Source organism: Strongylocentrotus purpuratus, unplaced genomic scaffold (assembly GCF_000002235.5).
Source record: "Strongylocentrotus purpuratus isolate Spur 01 unplaced genomic scaffold, Spur_5.0 spur5_contig_798, whole genome shotgun sequence".
Classification (NCBI taxonomy): Eukaryota; Metazoa; Echinodermata; class Echinoidea; order Camarodonta; family Strongylocentrotidae; genus Strongylocentrotus; species Strongylocentrotus purpuratus.
In genome coordinates this window covers 1-14,301 of record NW_022145500.1, presented here as the reverse complement: position 1 = coordinate 14,301, position 14,301 = coordinate 1, and the positions used below count along the sequence as shown (strand labels likewise).

The following is a 14,301-nucleotide window of genomic DNA, read 5'->3' as shown; positions in this document are numbered from 1 at the left end:
TATATCCTCTTCTTTCATTTGATGCAACTCATATACAATTTGAAGAGAGGAAACCAAAAAGTCATTAGGCAGACGATATCTGGATTTCAAAGAGAAAATCACATTTCTAGAAAGTTGAGTTTCTGCCCTTTCATATGACACCTTAATTCGGAAAAATGAGCTAGGAATAACAAAGTTCTGTTTGTTTAAAGAAGTGCTTGCATTTCCATAATTTCATTAAACGAATTCGTTTTCACTGGCTGCCTGCCGTAGCAACCAACGGAATTAACAAAAGACTTAACTCCGTTTCGTTGACAATCAGCCATGATTATATTATAAAGCGCCAATATAATAGTTGCCTATTCAAAGGCGCTGATGAGACTGAAAAACTACCAAAAATGCCTGTTCATGATTCGAACTGCATGGAAGGACAAAAAAGCAGTGACTCATTGTAAGCAATCTGAAATAGATATGTCTTTAGTTGAGTTCTGAAAGTTGATAACTGGTGACAAGAGCGAAGGATTTGGAGAAGAGCACATTTCCCCCCATTTGTTTTTGTACAATAAATTTGTGAGGAAATATAGGATGTCTCGGTCACTTTCGTAAGCTTTTCATTCGTTTTGATACAAAGTTCATTCAAATTCGCGAAATAAAGCTGCCGGCGTGTTAATTACATTCAAAATAACACTTTTTTCATTTGATTTACTTATTCGGTCAATGGATTTAGCACTTTTTTCGTTCAATTTAACAACCGCTTACAAATGCGCAGTTTGCATTCATTTTCGTCAACAATGGCAAATCGGACGTCCGTACCATTCAATTTCACTTTGGGTCATTCTAAATAACAAAGTTTTCATTCATATTCGCCTATATTTAGAAACCTATGGTATACATGGTATATGCACATGTTTCTCATCTAAATTAAACAAATGAGTTATATAACATGCCTAGATGTCTTGCCCGTCAACATGTAGAGGGTTAAACAACTCTAGATATAAGATTGGACATCATCTTACTGATGTTCTCATCACGGACTTTATCGTACTCGGTCATCTTTTGGAAGTGATATTACGTAGACGAACATGGTAATGTAATGCATGATGTAACTATGATCATTAACATTATAACCAAATCAAGATTTCATTTTGTATACGTGTATTCTTTAGTTTATGTCCACATGACATGAGTTATTGAGATGTGCGCGCAGTGAGCATACAATGTATCAAACTCATTAATGATTGTGTAGCGTGATCGTGATTGTAATTGAGATGGTGATTACGATTGTGACTGAGATGGTAATTGTGACTGTGATCACGATCGTGATTGTGATTCAGTGTGATGGTGATTCAGATTTTGATGTGATTATGATTGTGATTGAACTGATACTCATAGATTGTTCTTAACATGTTCAATACAGACTAAATATAATAACACAAATATAAATGGCTTCAAAGAGATTACGAACATCGAATAAATTATCCAAAACATAACAAAACAAAACATTACAAATAAATCAATGTATATAGTATTGATACCTGCCCCCCCCCCCACCATTATGGTACGCCACTCCAATAAATACAACCGTAGTCTGTAAACACACACTTTGCATGCACTTATATCATTGCATATTCATAAAAAGACACTCTTGCTTAGTTCCATGCTTATTCTATATTGATGTGGCTAGGTTTTGATCTACTTAACACATGATCGTTCAGTTGCTAAATGGTGATGATTTAGAGGGTATACATAAGTATACACCCATAGTGAGGACAAATAAGATGTTTGTGGCTCACCAACCCATACAATTTGAAATGGATTTAGCATGGAACTAAGCTTGCGGGGTTTTATATAATCATTCTGGGTAAGATTTACATGTTTAATTTGTCTGCAAAACGTGTGAAACTGTATGCAAAGAAACGAATTTGAATTCACGGAAGACGCTATTACGTAATCGCAAATCGTTTCGCTTTAAATTGAATGAAAATTGTACGAAAAAGAAACACGTTTTAATTCGAATGAAAATGAAATGTTTTTGAATGATCGTTTTAGGAATTTAAATGCTAAAAAACGAATTTGAACGAAAAATAACAGCTGCGGTGACAGAATCGGCGAAATTGAATGAACATAAAATGAATTTGTGTGGCCAACTTACGAAAGTGACCGAGAAATCCTATATTTAGCAACGACTTAGCCAGTCGGTGAATAAGCCGGGGGGGGGGGGGGGGGGGGTAAGAGCCCTTTTTTATACGTGAGAAAGTATTTAGATGCTAATCAGTCAGTCGGCGAATAAGCGGGGGGGGGGGGGGGGGGGGGGGGGTAAGAGGACTAAACAAACAAATTGCCAAGGGGAGGGGGCCCGCTTAAGTTTTTTGTTTAAAAAGGTAACAATTAGGTAACCATGAAAATCTAAAAGGCCCTATTAATAAATAAAAACTCGCACCCTGTTCATGGTCGACACCTACATTTTTGCCCGCATCATAAAATGAACAGAAGCTGCGATATCCACTGAATCAATATTCGAGCCAGAGAAATAGAAACAGCGCCATCTAATCATCACTGATGATTAACTCGAAAAACAGTCGCCAGGCGAAAAATGTATCGTATTGCTGGCAAATGATGATTCTTGCAGCCAACACCAAATTCTGTAGAACTTTGCAGGAATTATGAACATGTATGTTCTATCTGCGAAATTTAAACATTAGCAGTGGCCTAATATTCAAATTATGCAAGGAAACCCGTTTACTTGCTAGACTTCACTGTCAGACACTGGATTTTTTCTTCTTTGGTGATAACATACGCAAAGTGAGCTGTAATGGGTAAATGAGCACTTTGTCTACATTAATAACTCACTTCTTGTAATGGCCAAAATTAAACTGATGGAATCTTTGTGCAGCACAAAACGTACGACCATTCGGTGTAATGGTCTGAAAATCAGACAACTTACTGACTTGGTAGCACTTAAGTCGATTTGACAACTAATAGTCGTTATTTTCCCACTTAAAGAAATTTTCAAGCCCCTTTTTTCTTAGGGAAGTTCTAAATTAGTATTATCTTTCAAATGCCGTTGATATTTAACCTTTTCATTTTTGTTGGCCTGCACATGGGACATAGTAGGCCTACCTTTAAGAGCACTTTTTTTATTTTTTTATACGTAAGAACATAACATATTTAGAGCCGAATCAGCCAGCCGGCAAATAAGCGGGGGTCAGAGGACTAAACAAATTATTAAAAAAAAAACAATTTTTTTTTTTGCCAGGAGGAGGGGGGCCCGCTTTAGTTTTTTTGTTTAAAAAAAGTAACATTTACTTAACCATTTAAATATTAAAATCCCTTTTAATAAAAAATACTCACACCCTGTTCATGGTCGACACCTAAATTATTGCCCGCACCGGCATCGAATGAACGAAAGCTGTGATACCCACTGAATCAATATCCGAGCAAGAGAAATAGAAACAGCGCCATCTAATCATCACTGATGAATAACTCGAAAAATAGTATAGCCCGCCGGAAAATGAACATCGTATTGCTGGTAAATGTTGTTTATACGGCAATAAATGGGAACTGTTATCCAGCATGCGTGACGGAATTTTCAATTCTTTGAATATGAAAAGAGGGAACGCGAAATAAGGATGTATGTGTGTATTTTGGAGCAACCCCCCCCCTTTGTAATTTTTTTTTTTTTTTGAAAAAAAAAAAAATTATGCCAATGGCTGACCTAAAAAAAGGTGACCTTACCCCTCCTAACGGAGCTAAATGTCCAATTTTCAAATTCCGAGACCAAAAAAAAAAATATGTCCTCTTACCACCCCCCCCCCCCCCTGCCCCGCAGTTCATCAGTCATCATGGTGTAGTCGTTCAGTCTCACGGGGATAACCCAATGGAAAAGAAAAACTTGAAAAAAGATTAATTACGCAAAATAATCTCAAGGCCGTTCCCCTCCCCCCCCCCCCCCCCCCTGGCCCACACAGTTCATCAGCCATCATGGTGCAGTCGTTCAGTCTCACGGGGATAACCCAATGAAAAAGAAAAACTGGAAAAAAGATGAAGTACGCAAAATAATCTCAAGGTCGCCGCCACCCCCCCCCCCCCACCCCTGGCCCACACAGTTCATCAGACATCATGGTGCAGTCTGTTAGTCTCACGGGGATAACCCAATGGAAAAGAAAAACTTGAAAAAGAGATTAAGTACGAAAAATAATCTCAAGGTCGTCCTCCCCTGCTTGTGCAAGTTATGTCCATACTGTGATCGGCTTTCATCGAAAGGGTGCGTTGCGGTGCGGCGCGATGTGGTGTGCTCAACGCACCTATTCGATAAAAGAAGGGGGGGGGGGGGCTTTTCTCGAAAGGGTGCGTTGAGAGCGGAGTACCGTTTTAACACACCCTTTCGATAAAAGCGGGGGGGGGGGGGGGCTTTTCTCGAAAGGGTGCGTCGACTAGTCTTTCGCATCAGTCGTTTAAAATGAGGATCTGGGACAGAAGGTAATAGTTGCCAATTTAAGTATATCGAAAATGTATTAAATAAAATGGTATGGTCTTGATTACAGAGCATGGTCTCTTTCGTTGTTACTATGTTGATGGGGGAGACAGAGAGATGGAAAAAAGGGAAAGGGTTAAGTGTATGATCGAATCTCTTTGAAGAGAAATAGAAACAGCGCCATCTAATCATCACTGATGAATAACTCGAAAAATAGTATAGCCCGCCGGAAAATGTACATCGTATTGCTGGTAAATGTTCCCAATAAACAGAACACCAAAATGTAACCTCTTTTGGGAGTGTATTTTAAGTGATTTTAAAGTATAGTGCCTTTTGAACTAGATTTAAACGTTATCGACACGTGCCTTCATTTAAACAAAAAAGGTACTCCTGTTCACGTTTTCATCTAACCTAAAAACCACCAGTTTATCACGCGACTGGAGTAACGTGATTCCACTTACCTCTGTAAATCAAGTGTTTATGACCAAATAACCACTAGACCAAGCAACGAGTTTTTTGTCCGTTAACCGATGGTGGCGATAAATACGTAATTATTTGGTCTTGTAAGCACCTTTATTGATTGGTTTCACAGGTTATCCAAGGTTGATGGTAATAATCACGTTACTTACACCGGCTAATCGTCTTATTGTTCTGTCCGTGAATCTCTGGTTATATTCAACTAGTAATTCTGAGGTGTCTTACACACCTCTTCAAAAGGTTTCAAAGTTACCATAAATTTCTTGGTTATGATCACGTGGCTCAAGCTGATTACTAATCTAAGCTGTGAAAACGTGATATGTAGGTGTGAAAATTAGTAATTATTAAGTGTTTTAAAACACCTTTTTAAATGGTAGTCAAAGTTGCCATAAGTTCCGCGGTGATGATCTCGTGACTCAAACGGATTATTGATCTAAGCTTGTCATACGTGACTTTTAAGAGTGAAAAATTAGTCATTATTAGGTGTCTTAAAACACCTATTTAAATGGTTTCAAAGTTACCATAACTTTCTTGGTGATGATCACGTAGTTAAAACTGATTACTAATCTAAGCTGTGAATCCGTGATATTTAGGTGTGAAAAATTAGTCATTATTAGGTGTACTAAAACACCTATTTAAATGGAAGTCAAAGTTGCCATAACTTCCGCGGTGATGATCTCGTGACTCAAACGGATTATTAATCTAAGCTGGGCATACGTGACTTTTAGGTGTGAAAAATTAGTCATGATTAGGTGTCTTAAAACACCTATTTAAATTGTAGTCAAAGTTGCCAGCAGTTCCGCGGTGATGATCGCGTGACTCAAACGGATTATTAATATAAGCTGGGTATTCCGTGTTTTCCATGTGTGAAAATGAGTTATTCTTGGGTGTCTTGATGGTTTCACAGTTACTATTTAAGTTCCGTGGTGATAATCCCGTGACTGTTGGCATATTTCTATGTTCACCAGTTGATAACTGACTGTTGGCATATTTTCATTGCACCAGTTGATAACTGGAGTGTGCACATTTCCAGTTGCACCAGTTGATGACTGAGCGTTGGCATATTTCGAGTTGACCCAGCTGACACCAATTCATTTGCATATTGAATATGGGGTGTGTGCAGATCTATGTTTTTAAAACAATTTATCTGAATTTACAGCATATTTCTTTATTACTGATGATTTAGTTATATGCAATTCATTTCGAAAATACTACAAATATAAATTACCAGTTATTAGGACATTTCGCTACTTCGTATAAATAGTTAAACATGAATAAGGGAAACATTAACTGTGAACTAAAATAATTTCAATAAAGTACAAGTATACGAATTTGTTTCGATTAATTCAATTATGTAAGTCTACTTATTACCAATGCCCTTACATTGGAAATACAGACGTACCAGTTTTGAAGTATTGTTGCTGTTCAACTGGTTGGAAGTTTTACTAAATGGTTCTAATGGCTCAGCTAGACCAGTTGAATTATAACTGGCCTGGATCAACTGGATCATTTAGCCCATTTCAATTTCCAGGGTTACCAGTTGGCATTAAAAATGGTTCATCAACTGGACCAGTTGCAACTAGCTTTCTCTTCTGGGATGTTTGCACCCCCCCCCCCCACCCAACCCCCTCTAATCCCAAACTGCTTCCGGCGCGCCTGGATGTAATTATGGAAGATCCAAGACACGATGTTCAGAAACGGGATGAGAACGTCATTATTTTGGTTCATTTATTGTGTAACATTTGCGTAATTATTGGGTTGAACGCGGGTTACAGTAACATACTTCCTCTTCGACGTAAATTTCACGTGAATGAAGAACATGATTCATCTCAAGTCAGCCTCGTAATATTCACGTGAATTTCACGCAGATATTTTGACTAAAACTATCATTAACGCTTCACGTGTTTCTGTGACGCGATAATTTCGTGTATGAAGATGTAATTTCATAACCAAACAAACACGGAAGTATTAGGTTTACAAACCATGGTCTCCAAGGTAGGGATAATCACGTTATTATAATGGTGATATTGCAGTGACAATTGCGTGATTTAGTGTACGTGTGTTTTAAGTTACCTAATGCAATAAACGTATACACCGATACGGGCGAATTTTCATGGATGTGAGCCCTCTACGTTTATCATTACACGCTGGGGGGCTTCTATCAGCTTGCGCTTTCATCTTGCATGCAACGATCATTGCTTTCTCACAGACAAACCACTTATTATTCCTTGCCGCTTTCGGACATTTCAACTTCATTTTGTCTAAATTTATTTCATTTACGATGGATGAATGGGTAGATGATGTCCGTCATTGGCGAGTTTTGCGTGCGTTTTCGGCAATCGAAGTTTGGGAGACGCCGTTGTAACGGTGCCCCACATATTCATTATCGTGTATGTTAACATGCAGATGATTTTATTGAATTGAAGAGAGTGAGAGACGGAATGATTTAGAGTTAGAATATAAATAATTCAAGGAATTTTAGCTAGCTGGAGCAGAGTTGTGAGTTCGATCTTACGGTACGGAGGCACTCTCACCACACCGCCAGTAGATGCGGGCCTAAGTACGAACGAGCTCTCGCTCATTCAACTTTCCCATTCAGGTGCTATCCAGAAGCCCCCCAGCTGCCCCCCAACTGTAGCGCCACTTACGGCGGCTTGCGTGGAAGGTCGCCCAAAGTGTATTTGTGTATACGTGCCTTCACGGTTGTTTCATCGCAAAGCATGCCGGGACATAATTCTAGTCCATTTTCACCTTCGCCGTGATCAGCTGTCCTGTTGCAAACAACGGGATTCGTATCGAATCAACATCATAATCTTGTACATAGTCCGCTATTCTGCAGTGATTTTCTTCCAATCCAGTATCATTTGTACGGTAAGAAAACCAAAGTTTGTGGTTATTCATTTTTATGACTAATAAAGCTGATAATACGACGTAATGAGAGTGGGCCGAGATCCAACTTTAGTAAATGTAGGCCTAGATCTAGTCCCGTATGTTCAAATGTGTGTGCATTTTAAGTAGACTGATTGTCTTTTAAGCTGCTTAAGTACACTCGTCTCGTGTTTTAGGTAGAAATGTACAGTAATATGAGATTTATGTCTCATGAAATATGAATAGACTTTCTAGATCCTATAATTGATAATGGAATAGGGTCTACTAGAATGGCCGACAGTTAGGCCTAGAAAGTGATTGCAATTAGAAATTATAAATGTAAGAAAGTAAAAGAGGCCATGAAAACGATAGATTTTTTCGATCTGGATCTGAATATAATAGTCTGATATCAATGAGCTCTACTTGAGGATCTACATGACGGGGGCGTACGGAGGATTTTTTCGAGGGGGGGGGGGGGGGGGGGCCGGGGGGTAAAATTTGAAAATCACGCAGTCAATTTCACAACGACTCGGCCAGCTGGTGAATAAGCCGGGGGTGGTAAGAGCACCTTTTTTTTTCCTTCTTTTTTCCCCCGAAAATATGAAATTTGGGAGACCGATATTTTGTTCAGTTGGTGGGGGGTAAGGTCACCTTTTTTGGGTCACCCTTTAGCACAAAAAATGTTTAATTTATTTTTGTTATTAAAAAAGTGAGGGGGGGGGGTCCTCAAAAACACACACACACATAGTCTAAACAAAATTAGAGGAGGGGGGGGGGGGGGTTCAACCCCCGAAACTCCCTCCCCCCTGCATACACGTCTGCTACATGATCTAGTGTTGAAGAAGTGATGAGGGTTCTTTGGTCACAAACTTAAATTTGATTTTCTTTTCCCTTTTATTTATCAGTTGCAGCATCATCGAACACTATGACCCATGAATCAGAAGATAACGTAGATGCTACGAGAGAGCTCATTTCACAATGGACAACAGAAGTGTTACGTGACTTTCTACAAGGAGGGGACTCAAGCTTGGAAATCGAGTACCGGTAGTCATTATTTTATGGGTGTTCTCTGCCTTGACTCTGGGGGTACTGTTCAGCCATCCGAGGTAGAGATAAACTGGACGATGGATGGAGAGGGGGCGGGGGGGGGGGGGGGGGGGGGAGAAAGGCATGCAGACTGCAGAGCTGGTCGTCTACTATGTATAGAGACATTTGTGTGTACCTAGTAGATAAGGACCCTCCATCACTAGAGGGAAGAATGAGAGACTACAAAGAGGGAAAGGCATTTAGTTATTTTGCCAGTTTCTGGTTAGGGAGATATTTTTTTCATCTCGTGGGAGAAAGCTGTCTGTAATTCAAAATCATTTGATACTTGAATAAATTTAGTTCATTTTCTAGACTGTTTCATGTCAAACCGTTGATTCTACTTTCTTGTGAGTATAGTCAGAGAGATAGAGAAGTAACACGAGTAAAGAATGAAAAAGAAGCTAATATTTGAACGAGGAGGAGAAAATGGAGATTACGTTGTTGCCCATAGAGTTGGAATAATTGTTCTTACCACTTTTTATTAAATGATTGTGACCATTTGGTTTATTGTTTGTACATAAAGGTCATATGTTATAAGAACTGTATTGATCAATCTAAAGAGTCTTATAGATTGATTAATACAGTTTTGAGATGATGATGATGATTGTGATGATGAACGAGAAGGAGAAGAGGAGGAACATATCATGAGTTGATGGAGAAAAGATTGATAGAGGGGTTATCATTACAGAGAGAGAGAAAGAGAGATGGACTAACATGAGGAAGGGAGAGCAAGAATGGAGGCTATGACATAGGGGAAGAGATAGAAATCAAAATTATATTTATACTAACATTTACTAAATTAGAATAGTAAATTAGAAGATAAAGCTAAAGGAAAGAATGCAAACTAAAATTAAGCAAAGACCATCACAATATCGTTTACATTATAATATAAATTAAGTAAAGGTACATGGAAACGTGTACATTTGTAAAATTTAATCTCTTGTTCTCTTAGATCTTCCTCTTCACACCTAATTCTTGCTCTCCCTCTCTATCTCTCCCACCCCTCTCTGTCTCTTTCTCTCTCTCCTCTCTCCTTATTATCACTCTTTCTCTTTCATTAAGCGTCGACATCTCTCTCGATGCCTCTCTCTGTTTCTATGATTTTTCTCTCGTTAAATATTTAAAACATCAGGTCTGTCTGACCTTCCTCTCTTGAATAAATCATGAATAACTTTAACTTGGCGTCCTACATACAGTAATGATTGCTTAGTACTCATCTACAACCTTCTCTGTGTTGTTTTATTTTATTGATAAAATACATATAACCATGAGATGAATACAAGTTAGATCAATATCAACAGGTTTAATGCAATGCATATAAGTTGACATCTTATGAAGAAGTAGTACCACCCCCGCCCCCCCCTCCAGGAATGGGAACGGAGGTACCGCATGCGTGTTCCCAAAATCTCTGGCTCGTAACAAAGAAAAAGATCTGCCCGTATTGACTTTACACACTGGACTTTTGCTGAGAAGGGGGGGGGGGGGGGTACCACCTTTAATGCAAACACATTTAAAGGGATCGGGTAACTTACTCTCAGATTCTGAAACAAAATCCTGGATTTAGCTCATGCTGCAATGATAAATTTAGGTCAGTCAGGAACTCAATGACTTTTACAATCCGATCGCCTGTCTGATTATCAAGATAATTACGATTGGAAATCGAAACCAAATTTTGTGTTTGCCAAACGGTTTTCATAACACTACAGTTTATTGGGGAAAACGAGTATGGTAAAAGGGGTCAAACAAAGATTTTTACTTTTTAGAGGCACTTCTTGATCATTTTGAAGCACAATTTTGTTAAGGCTTCAGTATTAATACACCATATCACAGACACTGGTAGCACGTAGGGCCATACGTCCATCTCGGTTTAAACATTGTTATACATTGTTAAACAATGCATTTTACAATACCTTTACAACATACACCATACACCATTTGCTGTCACATGGTTTGGAAATCACATTACAGATAATAATTCTACAACTGTGAGGTTTCACCTGTCGTCATTTGATACCCGAAGGAACACTTTTTTAGGGGCTAAATCTAATTTTTTCACAAGGCAAAATAACTATATGCCTTCCCCTCTTTGTAGTCTCTCATTATTTTTCCCTCTAGTGATGGAGGGTCCTTATCCAGTAGGTACATACAAACATAGTAGGCCAGTTCTGCATGCCTACCCCCACCCCCCCCCCAATCCATCCATTGTCCAGTTCCTCACAGTGTCTACCTCGGATGGCTGAACAGCTACCGCGTCAAGGCAGAGAACACCCATAAAATAATGACTACCGGTACTCGATTTCCAAGCTTGAGTCCCCTCCTTGTAGAAAGTCACGTAACACTTCTGTTGTCCATTGTGAAATAGCTCTCTCGTAACATCTACATGCACGTTATCTTCTGTTTCATCGGCCGTGTTCGATGATGCTGCAACTGATAAATATAAGGGAAAAGACAATCATATTAAGTTCGTGACCACAAGAATGATTGTAACAAAAGAATCCTTATCACTTCTTCAACACGTAGATGCTCAAGTTGAGCTCATCGATATCAGAATTTATATCCAGATCCAGATCGACAAATCTATCATTTTCATGGCCTCTTTTACTTTTTTACACTTAATTGCAATCACTATCTAAATGTCAGCCATTCTAGTAGACCCTATTCCATTATCAATTATAGGATCTAGAAAGTCTATTCATATTTCATGAGACATAAATCTCATATTACTGTACATTTCTACCTAAAACACGAGACGAGTGTACTTAAGCAGCTTAAAAGACAATCAGTCTACTTAAAATGCACACACATTTGAACATACGGGACTAGATCTAGGCCTACATTTACTAAAGTTGGATCTCGGCCCACTCTCATTACGTCGTATTATCAGCTTAATTAGTCATAAAAATGAATAACCACAAACTTTGGTTTTCTTACCGTACAAATGATACTGGATTGGAAGAAAATCACTGCAGAATAGCGGACTATGTACAAGATTATGATGTTGATTCGATAAGAATCCCGTTGTTTGCAACAGGACAGCTGATAACGGCGAAGGTGAAAATGGACTAGAATTATGTCCCGGCATGCTTTGCGATGAAACAACCGTGAAGGCACGTATTGTGACGGAATGTTACAGTGTTTAACCTGAAGAGGGCGACATTTTGGTCAGATTGATATAAGTGATTTGATAACGCTGCGAACGGGCAGTCCGTGTTTTGTATTGATGCAGTAAGGAATGCAGTAAAGTAAGCTGAAAGATCAAACATCATTGTAAGTTGTCATTATTTGTCTCGGATATTACTTTGATTGAAGTGATTGATGAATGCATGATTGAGATCCTCGTTGAATAGTTGTGAGTTGTGAGAGTCGACTGTCTGGGAGAGTTGACTGATTTATAAGACGAGACCTGGTTCGTGTCGTTCGGAATTGCTACCAAGTTCATGGAACCAGATCTCGTCACACTGGTGGCAGCGGCGGGACAACTAAAACAGCGTGGGTCATGCTTCCAGCGTGAAACTACATACTAAGACACGGACTCAAAACACGCCACCTTGTTAGGTGCTAACGTGAGCTGCGAACTATCGAGAAGTGCAGCCAGGTGAGGTGCCAAGTTGAGGTGCCAAGTTGAGGTGCAAGTTGAGGTGCCAAGTTGAGGTGCCAGGTGAGGTGCCAAGTTGAGGTGCCAAGTTGAGGTGCAAGGTGAGGTGCCAAGTTGAGGTGCCAAGTTGAGGTGCCAAGTTGAGGTGCCAGGTGAGGTGCCAAGTTGAGGTGCCAGGTGAGGTGCCAAGTTGAGGTGCCAAGTTGAGGTGTCAGTTGAGGTGCCAATTGAGGTTCTACTTGAGGTGGAAGTTCTTTGTGCTACAGCTCTTAATAAATTCACCATGGATAAAAAGGAGCATCAAAGGTCCTCAGTTAATGAATGTGACCTAACTCAATTGAACACAGAGCTGGAACGTCTACGAATGGAGAATCAAATTTTACAGTTGGAACGTGACAATGCACGGTCAAAAATTAATCTGATAGAAGCAAGACAACAGGGATTGTCTTCACAAAGTACCGTCAAGCTTGGACAGTTCGAAGAACCATCTGTGAGAAGGAGAGTAGATACGGACATAGTTTTCAATGGACCGTACACTGAGAGAAACAAGGGTGAAAACACGCCCGAATGTGGAGAGAAGAAAGGCTTGTATCCTGAGCTATTGACCCCAGACCGGAAGGTTGGAACCGATTGTTCGACTCCTGTGCCGGATACCATGTTTTCTCAAGAGTTGGCTGGGGACATTGGGTCCCCTTTCCTTGAAGGATTCGATCCCAATTTTCCATGGGAAAAGGCCAGTGGAAGAACGAAATCGGCTGTTACGAAGAAGCCTGACAACAAGCAGGGTGATGTGGAAATAAAAGAAGAAGTTTCTAGAGATTGTTCAATAGGAACAAAACAGAGCCAAAGGCCTTGCATAACACCTGATCGGTTCAATGGACAAACATCGTGGCATCAGTACTTGAAACACTTTGAAGCATGCAAAGATATAAATGGTTGGACAGAGGAGCAGGCAAGTGCTTTTCTGACTGTAAGCCTTCAAGGTGAAGCACTCCGTCTGTTGGACCATCAGCACGATCGCAAACTTACGTATAGGGGACTGACCAAGCTCCTAGAGCAGCGATTTGGCCCAAGTCAACAGGCAGAAAATTTTCTGTTTGAATTGCGTCATCGCCGTCAAGGCCAAACAGAAACACTGAAGGAACTTGGCCAAGTCATATGTGAATTGGCAATCAAAGCCTACCCAGACATTCCAGAGGTTGGGAGAAAAAGGCTCGAGAAGAACCATTTTATTGAGGCAATAGAAGACCGGACTATCCGAGAAGGAGTGCACAGAGCTAGGCCAAAGGACATTGACGAAGCTATTCGTGCGGCCATAGAGACAGAGAACTATGAAAGAATCGAAGAAGAACGAAGATCGGAGAGACGTCCGCACAAATTGGTGAGGGGTTCAGAAAAGGAATCTGAGCAACTCATCCAGAAATTGGAGCATTTGTGTGAAAGGCAGGCAACACAATTCGAGACAATGACAAGGCTCATGAATGAAAGATTTCTTTCTTCTGAGAGAGTTCCCAAACCACCAACTCCTAGAAATTCCGGCAAGAAATGGCGGAGAAAAGAAGATTTGATATGCTTCAACTGCAACGAAAATGGACATTTCGCAAGGGAATGTCCTCTTCCTGAAAAGGAGAGGTCGGGAAACGACGAACAGCTGACCGGAAGGTCCACGGGAAGGCTGTAAGAAGTAACGGACCTAGTCGACTTGATGATGGAAGGATTGTAACACTTACACCTAACGAAGAGCCCAAGCAAGGCTTATTTGTAGAGGGTACCATCAGGTCTATAAAATGTAGATTCCTCATCGATACAGGTTCAACTGACA

General features: G+C 39.9%; 3 long non-coding RNA genes across 3 annotated transcripts; 1 reads left to right on the top strand and 2 right to left on the bottom strand.

The window, feature by feature from the left end:
• The first annotated feature begins 7,750 nt into the window (after positions 1-7,750).
• LOC115920556 lies at positions 7,751-9,271 on the top strand. Its single transcript, XR_004062401.1, has 2 exons — positions 7,751-7,801; positions 8,704-9,271. It is a non-coding gene; the product is annotated as an uncharacterized LOC115920556 (long non-coding RNA).
• Positions 9,272-10,109: 838 nt separating this feature from the next.
• Positions 10,110-10,418, bottom strand: LOC115920521. The gene is made up of 2 exons (XR_004062388.1): positions 10,378-10,418; positions 10,110-10,246 (listed from the first exon to the last, which is right to left on the bottom strand). It is a non-coding gene; the product is annotated as an uncharacterized LOC115920521 (long non-coding RNA).
• Positions 10,419-10,703: 285 nt separating this feature from the next.
• LOC115920540 lies at positions 10,704-11,856 on the bottom strand. Its single transcript, XR_004062389.1, has 2 exons — positions 11,816-11,856; positions 10,704-11,311 (listed from the first exon to the last, which is right to left on the bottom strand). It is a non-coding gene; the product is annotated as an uncharacterized LOC115920540 (long non-coding RNA).
• Between the last annotated feature and the right edge of the window lie 2,445 nt (positions 11,857-14,301).